The sequence below is a fragment of the Leptinotarsa decemlineata genome, unplaced genomic scaffold (genome assembly GCF_025532065.1).
Source record: "Leptinotarsa decemlineata unplaced genomic scaffold, Ldec_3_MD MMD2_tig00026340_RagTag_RagTag, whole genome shotgun sequence".
NCBI classification, from domain to species: domain Eukaryota; kingdom Metazoa; phylum Arthropoda; class Insecta; order Coleoptera; family Chrysomelidae; genus Leptinotarsa; species Leptinotarsa decemlineata.
Genome location: NW_027412694.1, coordinates 3054760 through 3066844, shown reverse-complemented (window position 1 = coordinate 3066844; position 12085 = coordinate 3054760).

The following is a 12085-nucleotide window of genomic DNA, read 5'->3' as shown; positions in this document are numbered from 1 at the left end:
TGCTAATAACTTCGAATCTTAACAGAAATGTCTGGTTTTTTTAATTTATTTTTGTAGTCTCATGTGTCCCGAATTGTACTGAAGTAGTTTGAAGCACCATTGTGTCCAAAAAAGTTATGTACAGAGCATTTAAACTTTACAAAAAAAGAAAGAAAATAAAAAATCTGACCTTTAATGTCAATTAAATAAATAAATAAAATACATACAGGTGTTCAGATACCTTTGAAAACATGCTTAGTTATTGCTCTTTCGTTTGAGGTATCATTTACCTAGCTAAGTCTTAAACTTTTTTAATTAGGGTACCTGAACCAGTTACAGGTCGTAAATATGGATATTTGAAAAATTTAAAAAAAAGTAATTCAAATGAAATTCAGCTCAAAAACCTTTAAACGAAAAAGGCCGGTGCCGGTGGCATTTTACAATAAAGAATTTGACCTGAAGCTAGTCATTCATTGGAATGCATTCTGTTGTTATGATTTAGACCTTATGCTAGGGCCATAAACTTGCTTTTGAGTTTTTTCAGGTACCTGAGTTGAGTAATCATCTTGGACCCCTCGCCGGGTCGGTTTGGTTGGCCAAACAAGTTCTCTAGTCACTGCTTTGCCCTTTCGAATTGCGAGTAGACGTTGGTTTTGTGTTCCCCATTTTTGTAATTCACCGTGTTCAGTTGTAGCCTTTCGCTAACGCATCTCTGGCACGACGTTTGTACCAAGAACGTTACCCGAACCGTAGGTAAATTAATTTCTAATTGTAGCGGTAGTTGAATTTTGCCATTTTCACCTTCAAAAGACGTTAAAAATGAGTTATTTTATTGCAGGGTGCCTAACGTCCGTGTGTTTTCCAACACATATCGTAGGCTGTCTGAATCTGGTATTCATCATGCTGAACCTGCAGTAAATCCAGGAAGACATAATGTCAATGTTGAGGAGCAAATTCTCGCAGCCTTCGAAGCGGATCCTACCACCAGCATCAGAGTTGTAGTGAGAGATTTAAACCTTTCGATATGGAAAGTGTGGAGTACGATGCACAACGAAAAGAAATATCCGTTTCACGGCACGGGTGTGCAAGGCTTGGAGGAAACGGATCCGGCGAGACGGATACGGATATTGATGACACGCGTCATCAATATCTGCGTTTTTTGCTAAACGCAGATATTTATGACGCGTGGTTCTTAAAGTCCATCCTCTGAACTGACGAATCGAAGTTCTCCAGGGAAGGAATTACTAATTTCCACAACCTTCATGAATGGGCTAATAAGGAGAGCAATCCAAATTGGAAAAAATAGGTAAATAAATGATTTTTATTATTATTATTTTATTACCCATGTTCAACACGTGTTAAATTACCTAAATTAACTAATTTTATTGCATTTTTGTTTCAGATTTCTTTCCAAAGACAATTTTCAATAAATGTGTGGGCTGGGGTCATCGGAGGCACATTGGTTGGCCCACACATTTTGCCTGACAAAATGAATGGACAAAATGACCTCGAATTCATGATAAACGACTTGCCAATGTTACTCTATGATGCCCAAGTGCCAATATTGGACACGGACAGGCCGATCACATTTCAGCAGATGGATGCCCAGCACATTGGGCTGTAAGCGTCCGCGAACACCTGAACCGCTGTTTTCCTGGCAACTGGATCGGGAGAAACGGACCCATTCCCTGGCCTGCCAGATCGCCCGACCTGACTCCGTTGGATTTTTTTGTGTGGGGTCGGGTGAAATAACTCGTATACACAACAGAAATCACCACGAGAGAAGAATTACTTCAGCGAATAGAGGCAGCGTTTGAAATTATGAAACAGGAAATGCAAATGAAAGTAATCACAACTGAAGTACGAAATCGTTGTAGAAAGTGTATACGCAATGGTGGAGGACATTTTGAACACCAACAATGAATTTTTACAGTACAAAACATTTTTTTCTTTAATTCCACAAAAATCCATATTTACAACCTTTAACTGGTTCAGGTACCCTAATTAAAAAAGTTTAAGACTTAGCTAGGTAAATGATACCTCAAACGAAAGAGCAATAACTAAGCATGTTTTAAAAGGTGTCTGAACACCTGTATGTATTTTATTTATTTTTTTAATTGGCATTAAAGGTCAGATTTTTTATTTTCTTTCTTTTTTTGTAAAGTTTATATGCTCTGTACATAACTTTTTTGGATACAATGGTACTTCAAACTACTTCAGTACAATTCGGGACACATGAGACTACAAAAATAAATTAAAAAAAACAGACATTTCTGTTAAGATTCGAAGTTATTAGCATTTAATTGACCAATTTTGGGTTTTTGTACTAAAAATCATAAAAGTTCCCTTAAAAATCAAAAACGCGCTAGAAAATGAAAATGTTTGTATGAATATGTTCTACATGGGCTAGTGTATCACCCCCTTAAAGGTTTGCACCCAGCTACCAAACACCCTGTATATGGCTATATTATGCGTTTATATTGGTTACATTCGTTCAGTACATGAGGCATGAGACTTTTCACATGAGTATCAGTTATATCATATCACAAGTCTAATACTAACATTACAGTTTTATTTCTCCAAACTTACGCATTTGCCGTAGACTATCGAATTTTCGGAGCACAGCAAATTTATACTTTCCGCACTTTTCAGGAATCTCCAATTGAATCTTCATTCAATTGGTTTATCTTTTACTATTTATAGCTACATGGCTATCTACCTTAATTTGGTATCTAATCTAGTTCTGACTCGCGAATTCTAGATTCTAATTCACGACTGAATTTTCCTCCGCTTCATTCGGAGGAATCTTGGGAACAGTATTACACTCCCGGATGATGCCTAATTGATTTCATTCGAAGTAAAGAACTGAACATAATGAAACAAATAGCCTCCAACAATAATTACGATAACATCAAAGAAGTTATACAGCCAAGCTTTGAAGGAACTTAACCTAATGCGAAGGGAAGAGGATGAAAGTTATAGAACCTTAACCTACTTTGGCCAACCCACTACGAATATTTTAGATTTTCTGCTCAACAAAGGTGTGAATATTGCTTTCCAAACCAACAACAACTCAGGCATGCTCAAAGAATAACAAAGATAAAATGTCCGTTTCAGAAAAATCGGCAGAATATATATAAATTATCATGAGGGTCATGTCCGATGTTCTATATATGTCAAACTGGAGCTGGACCCCAAGCCTGAATGAAACGAAGATGACCTTCCACCATCAAACTGGAAAAACGTTTGAAGCCCGCATAAAGGAACACAAAAATATTTTTCAGAATGGAAAAATAAATTCCACATATGCCAATCATTCAATCACAGAGGTACATCAGTTCAACTATGAATACAAGCACCTCCATTTCCAGAAGAAAGGTTGGAAGCTTAACCTGTTGGAGAGTATGAAGATAAATGAATTCAGAAACTCTCAATATCTCATAAACAATCATCCTGAATTGAATAATTCATCATTATTGAATCTGTTCATTTCCAGGTAAAAATAGTTAAGTACATTTACGGTACTCTCCACAAATTCATTCATATAGTTATTGAATTCAAACCTGACCTTTTCAGGTAGAGCCATCAATTAAAAAGTAGGTATACGAGTAGGTAATATGTTAGAGCATAAAATGATTGTAATTCAGAAGTAACTTACAGTTTATGTTCGAGGAAGCTATTGTATAGCGAAACACGTGTCACGGTTTTTGTCAAACCCTTCATAGTCAAAATCATACAATGAACTGTATCAATTAGTTTTCATCCCTGCTTTGTTGTAGCAGGTATTCCGATCTTTTTCAACAGTCTACTGGAAAAGGTTATTTATTGTATGTTTGAAATTTTTATTGTTCTATCTTCACGATTATTATTGAATATGGAAAATCGAAGGGAAATGCAATATTGGACATGCCTACTATGAAACTTAAACCACGAAAAACCCTTGCGGGTGGAGGATCTAATTGATCCATTCACTTTTGACCTAACCTTAACTAACTGGAACTTTCAATAATGGAAATGAATATAAATTCATTCATCATTTTCTTTCTTGTATAAAACTGCATTTTGAAATGCATTACTGGTCAACTTCGTTGACCAGTAATTACAACCTAGTAACAGTTCCGAAAAATCAGTAGGTACAACTCAGCAAAAGTGTGGACAATCAGAACTAACTAGCAAAAGTGACCAATCAGTAGTTAGCATGTGCATAAACACACCGCCATCGATCTCACCACCATCTCACCAGCACGCTCTGAAATTGACAATACGAGTGAACAAATAGCTCGCTAATCAGTCATTACTGAGTCTTCGAAATATAACTTTCGTCAGTCAACTCACATACTACCACTGATGACGTCTGCTGCAGTAGCAAATAAAATATTGTCTGACGTTTTTGCGTCTGAATAAGGATGAATTGCAGTATCTGTCTGAGGTATGCGTCCCTGGATGTTATGAAGAGATGCATTTCGTATCGGTATTTCTTCATCTTCACTTTCTTGGAGGCATCACCCAACTGAATGTACCTAACCTATTAGCTAATGCCTTGATTGCAATACTTCCAGTATCAGTTGAAGTTACAATTTTGTTACCTCCAGTCTGAGTGATAATGGAAACAATAGGGTTCTTCAACTGATTTTCAAAAAATAATTATTCATCGCTTGATGAAAATCCATGATCACATACCTATTTAGGTAAATTTTCATTGCGAGATTTTTATTTAATGGAATAGCTTTTCCATATATTTTCATATGCCTATTCGTTTGAGAAAACCGGCATTTATATATGTATGTATCCTATTTTTATGAACCAAAATACAAATCATGATATTATAAAACAACAACAAAAATCAACTGGCGCTCCGGGGCGACATCATTGATTCTAGTGGCGCATTTACTCTTTCAACTGCAGGAAAACCTTGAAAAACCTGCAGCACCACATCATCTGAAGATCTTGATCTGCCAATGTCCTTTCTCTCATGAAACAAAATATTGGGCGTCTCCAAAGGCTCCAATAAATTCAATACATCGCCAGGACAGGTAGTGACACGACTATCGCCAAACTTAAACCAGTTCGTTTCGTCTTCGACCAAGGCGTAATAATGATCAGATTCAACGCCAGAACCACAGTGAACAATGACTGCATGAAGATTATAATAGTGGTCTGCTAGATTGAAGTGTTCATCTATTTCGAACCTTCGTAAGAGTTTGATGCTTCCGTCAGAGTTTGAGTCATGTTCAAAGATCATCAGTGTTATTATCAAATCGACTGGTGCCTCAGCTATTGTTGTTGTTTTCTTATAACAGTCAGTTATCTTGGCGCATGTTTGGCAATACAGTCGATCATCACACATTGAAAGCTCCATTTTCAGATGATTTAACAATAAGCTTTGCACGCACTGGTTATTATTCATATTAGGAAACGCTAGTTGAAGTTCCAGAAATTTACATACGTTTTTGCTACCTTTTGAAAATTTACTACATAGTAAACAAGTGAGGATTTTTTCAGCAAAATATTTACAAACACAAGACGAGATAGACTGTTCGTAATCATAAAATCCAGAGCGGTCAGAAGTATTGATTCTGCTATTGTTTAGCTCATGAAGAGTATTCAACAAGAACCCCAAGAATTCGGAACAATCTTCTTGTTGTCCTAACGAATATCTAGTGGACTTCAAAGACTACAGGAAATCGATTGGAGAGGAATATGATACAGTCTTGAAAAATTGCAACTGCATGAACAGGTGTTTGGGTTTGGTTAATAAGTAGGAAACATTCTCATTCTCGTTCATCATCAAAACCTCGTTCTTGAAATTTTTCGTCATGTAGCAAGTGTTTTCTAAATTATCTAATCCAATTTTCTTCTCAATATTTTCAGGTCAACTCTACACTAACTCTTGAGGAAGATCATGTTTCACAGAATCTGCATGAGATTCTTCCAAGTGATGGAGTGTTTCGTAAAGGATTCGATTCGGCTTTTGCTTCATGAAGCTTCTTCACTGAAAGGGAATCAGAACCACGAGGACTGCAACTCATATTTGGGGGGCAAGAATGACCTAAGTCCATTGACCACACTGCGTTTTGGAATACTCCATCAAACTACATATAAATGTTATTTTTATATATTTTGATAGTTCTTGTCATCCAAAGTACAATGGCAAAAATTTACAAACGATATTATTTGTGAAAAGTTACTGTAATTTCTGTGTACCGCGTGTGAAAAGTTATGAAGTGGTACATTCATTATTTAAAATTAAAATGGAGATAGATTCCGTTCAGGAGAATTTCATCAGGGTGGACACATTTGATTTATCTAAGTGAGCTCAATGATGGTTATGAAATACTTTGATAATAATGAGTTTTTTATCAAATTCAATAATGCGTTTATAAAAAAGCGTTTATAAGACTCGTTATTCAAATTTAATTTTTTTTTGTGATGGAGGATGCAATGTATATTAATGAAGTTATATGTTTATGTGATACATATAGTTTTCTACACCATCACATAAATAGGTATGGAAGTTTTTATTGTATCGCAAATTGATGTGATGTGTATTCACATTGAAATGATTCTTGCAATAAAAGTCAGTTTAAAGAACTTCTTTCTTTGCACACTTATTTTCATTATCAGTGACGGTTACAGATAGACAACCAACAAATAATTGAACTTTTACAACGTTCACACAGAAACGTTTGATTGCGACTTTTAGCCGTTTCCATATGTCATGTATCTGGTAACGTTAGGCCCAGTATCACTCAGAGAAATGGATTTGGCAGTAGTTTTCGTATGACAAAATGAATTTGTTATCAGAATTAAAAAAAAAGTTGAAATTAGCCTACCAAACTGAAATCAATAAACCTAGATTAGGCTGATTTCCATTATTTGAGATGCAAAGCCCCTTCTTTTCTTTGTCTCTCTAAATAGAATCCTTTGGAGAATTTGTATTGAAAGCTAACAAATTTCATTGACAAAACGTTATATTGATAGAATCTGTAATTAGAAAGTACCTAATATTTTCGCCAGAACCCGATAACAGAAACACATAAGGAATCAATGGAATCATGTTATTTTTAGCCCAATACCGTGCGGACATATATTCGCCTTGGGAAGGCAAGGTTCTAGTATTTCATCCCTTTTCGTCCTTCTATCAAAAATATTCAGTTTATATAAAATTCAGTTATGACCGAAAAACCTGGAACTGGTGGGTCTGGAAAGCGGTTCATGGTCGTGTCCTTCTACACTTTGCTATATCATGAGCTTCAAAAATGATTCTTATGGAGATTCTGTGAAACATATTCTTCCTTACGAATCAGTAGATATTTGTCCTGAAAATCTAGAGAAGAAAATTGGATTGGATAATTCAGGAAACACTTGCTACATGAATAGCAGTTTACAAGTGTTGTTCATGACGAAGAATTTCAAGAACGAAGTTTTAATGATAAACGAGAACGGGAATGTTTCCTACTCATTCATCAAACTCAAACACCTGTTCATGCAGCTGCAGTTTCGTAAGAAGGTATCATCTTTCCCTCCAACCATTTTCTTGGTTGGAGTCTTTGAAGTCCACTAGATACTCGTTAGGACAACAAGAGGATTGTTCCGAATTCTTGGGGTTCTTGTTGAAAACTCTTCGTGAGCAAAACAATAGCAAAATCAATACTCCTGACCGCTCTGGACTGAATGATTCCGTACAGCCCATCTCGTCTTGTGTTTGTGAATCCTTTGCTGGAAAAATCCTCACATGTTTACTTTGTGGTAAATATTCAAGAAGTACCAAAAACTTATGTGAATTTCTGGATCTTCATCTAGCTTTTCCTAATATGACTAATAACCAGTCCGTGCAAAGCTTATTGTTAAATCATCTGAAAATGGAATTTTCAACAGGTGATGATCGACTGTATTGTCAAACATGCGCCAAACTAACTGACTGTTATGAGGAAACAAGTATATCTGAGGCACCAGTCAATCTAATAATAACACTGATGATTTTCAAACAAGACTCAACCTCTAACGGAAGCAAGAAACTCTTTGGAAGGTTCGAAATAGATGGACATTCCAACCTAGCAGACCACTATTATTATACTCATGCAGTCATTGTTCACTGTGATTCTGGCGTTAAATTTGGTCTTTATTACGCCTTGGTCAAAGACGAAACGGACTGGTTTAAGTTTGACGATATTCGTGTCACGAAGCGTTCTGGCGATGTATTGAATTTATTGGAGCCTCTGGAGACACCCTACATTTTGTTTTATAAGAGCGAGGACATTGTTAGATCAAGATCTTCAGATGATGTGGTACTGCAGGTTTTTCCGGGTTTTTCTGCAGCTGAAAAAGCAAATGCGCCACTGGAATCAATGAAGTCGCCCCGGAGCACCAATTAATTTTTATTGTTGTTTTTATTTTATTTTTATCGTTGTTTTAATAAAATATGAGAAGATCACTATATTGGAAATTAAATTGGGATGTTAGGTGAACAAAATTGCATTTTTTCCATAATCAGATTTTCCAATTACGAAAATGGAATGAATACATAGTTTGAAGAATATTAGTGAGAAACTTCCTTTAAATGAATCATATGCTTCGTAAAACAGAACGTGGAAAAATATAATATATTTTCAATTCTTCATTGATACAGTATATGAAATGGTCACAAGTTATTTGGATGACTGGAATAGCTATTAATGGTTCCAAAACAACAGAAACTTCAGCAGCATTTCGGTATACAGTGTATGTCACATCCAGCTTCTATTAGAAGTTTGGGACGAAAAAGTGATTTTGTCAAAAAAAAATTCACATCAAGTTCCAGATATCAATGCAACGGACTGAATTGAGATATTCTACAATATACGATGTCCAATAGAAATAAGGTATATAAAAAATAGGATTTTTACAAAAGGAATGAAATATTGTAACATTCCATTTTTCCAATTTGATTTTACATTATTTGCGAGACAATCTGAACACTGGAAAAACACTCTTTGTCAATTTTTATTTGTAGATTGTAACCTCATGGTTATTTGGTGTTACTTTGGACTCTAAATTGAATTGAAATGCTCATATAGAACAATTGAAACATAAACTCTTGGGTATATTATTTTTTCTGCTCATGCATATTTCAAATTACGAAACTTTGAGAACAGTTTATTTGTCACTGTTTCAGTCATATACGGCTTACGCCATTCTACTGCGGGGAAAATCCTCGGCTGTTGATGCTATTTTTATTCAGCAAAAAATCAATAAGGATATTAGGTAATCTGGGGTATAGAGATACGTGTAGAGTCAGTGTCATGCCTCTTTCTTCCTTATACATATTTAATTCACTTCTTAAAATACACAAAACATCGGGCAACCTCACTACACAAGCTGACATCCACGATCATATCACTAGAAACTCGAACAATATCAGATTTCCTAGATATAGGCTTTCTACTTCACAACAGGTAACGGACTTTTTTTGTCTATACGAAATTGATTAGCGTAGATTTCAAATTGTTTAGCAGTTGTTGATTCATACAAATACTTCTAGCATTTGTTCAGTTTGATTATAATTAAATGTAATTTTACTTCAAGTAAGCGATTTTTTTTAATAAAAGTTATTTCAAAAAACCTTGCTGTGGGGTATGTTTTAACACTTTTACAGGGATATTTGTAACTTGTTACAACTTGCCCCCTATTTATTCATCAGTTAGAAATTACGCGGAATGTACTTGAATTTCTTCTTTTCACGTTTAGAATACTTTTTTGTTGAACTTCATTGATTCTATCTATTTCAGAATGAACTTGTGATGCACTGTTTGGAACCTTTGATGTTGTAATTAATATTACTGGAGTTTTTTCCAACACCAAACCGTTATTTCAACACCTCAACACGTGTTTCGATCGTCAAGTGATCATCTTCAAGAGGAAGATCAAACTGTTAATCTTCATCTTGAAGATGATCACTTGGTGATCGAAACACGTGTCGAAGTGTTGGAATAACGGTTTGGTGTTGCGAAAAATCTCCAGTAATATTCATTTAAGAACAAGATACTACAAAAAAATATACGTGCTATTCAAAGCCAAAATGGCTTTGTATAAAAGTATAAATATAGTGAAATGAAGTGAAAATCATACAATATACTGTATTAATTAGTTTTTATCTGAGTAGTTGCTTACTTGCTCCAACATTCACTTCAGATTGCTTCCTTTGGATGTCAGAAAGTTAGCATACCAGTGTGCTGTTGTGATTGAAGCGAAAAACTTAATTTCGTCATGATGTGAAACTGAGCATCTAGACCTGATTGGTTTCAAAATTTTATGGAAAGGAATCCAAGACTGTCTCAGAGGACTCCTGAACATCTCTAATCCGCCAACATCATTTGATGAAACCAACGTTCAAGACTTTTTAGGAAGCTTACAGATGTTATGTGTGAGTATCAATTCACGCCATCGCAAATATATAGGTAATATCGATGGAATTGGAGTAACTTCAGTCCAAAAACTTAAGAAAACAAGCGGGGGCTACTATTTCTGCTGAAAGAAGTACCCTAGTGACTCTTACATGTGACATTATTGTCTCAGAAAATTCCATCACGCCTATGATTGTGTTTCAAGGCTCAGATACAGCGATATTTTGATAAGATGTGAACCACTAGATTGTATTTGAGCCTGAAATTCCTCAGGATAGATGAAGAAAGAAAATTTATTTTATTTCTGGATGATTTCATCAAGTTTGTCAAATCATCGGCACAAGAACCTGTCCTCCTATTACTCGGCAATCACCATTCATACGTAAACATCACATGTCGTGAAAAAAGTTAAAGAAAGTCACGTCAACATGCTATCATTTCTCCACACTTAATTTGCAGCCATTGGATGTTAGAGTTTATGGTCCGTTCAAGAATTATTTCAGCCGAACACTGATAGCGTGGATGTATAACAATCCATGGAAAACGATCACCATTTATGACGTTCCTGGAATCGTTGAAGATTCTTTGCCATTACAAATGGATCCTTCGAATATACTAGATGTATTTGAAGACGCGGGCAAATGACCTCTGAATGCAGAGAATTTTATGGATTCAGATTTTGCTACATCTTATGTTACAGATCGGCCGAATACTGCAAGCAAAGAATCGGAAACAGATACGAACATTACTGCCTCTTGCATGACAACAAATCTTTCAAATATAGATAAATTCGATAATTGTTCCTTAGATATAAGTGTCAGTGGAATCATGAGTTCTATGGAAAATTATGACCCATTAACTTCGAATTCAACAAGAATTGAGGATACTTTACTTACAATAGATTTACCTGGAAGTCTATCTGACTTTGAGCCGACTCCAGGATCTTCTGGTCTTCAAAAGCAAAATGATTTCTCTCCATCTGAAATAGGACATCACCAGAAAGCTCCACCACAAAAATTGACTAACCGCCCTCAATGTAATAGAAAATGATGTGTCCTCACATACACGCCAGAGAGGAACTAGTTACAAAAACAATATGAAGAAAAGTTTAATGAGTTAAAGAAAACACAAGAAACCAAGAAAGGCAAGAAAAATGGCGAAAGGACGATGACTAAATATCGCGAGGAATACGATAAGAGAAAGATACTTGAAAGACAAGGGATGGAAACAGTAAAAAAACAAAGTTTTGAAGTCTGATTGGAAATCTGAACCTGAGGAATGGTTTTGTTCATCTTGTGGGGAAAGCTTAATGAAAATTCAAACAAAAAGTGGATAAAATGCATCAAGTGCAAGTAGTGGGCACATGTAAAATGTGCAACAAAAAATAAAATCTCATTTGTGTGTCAATTTTGATTCCGATGAAGAGTGATTTCATATTTCATCTACGTTAATCTGTTTAAATCTGTTTGAAATCTGTTTTTCCGTTAACCAGCTGTCGCACCCCTACAAACGATAACCCTCAGAAGTCGAAACTTGTGCGAGCTGAGGATTAACGAGGTCTTACCTTTTAACGTGTGATTCCTAACAAGGGTTGGACGATAGCAAGTGAAGATCGATCGTTCAGACTAGGGCTTGAACCACGACCAACACGAGTGAGTGAACAAATCACCCACGCCGAACCGCTTGGCTACCGACCAAAAGGTTGATTACTTAAGAAAATGAGA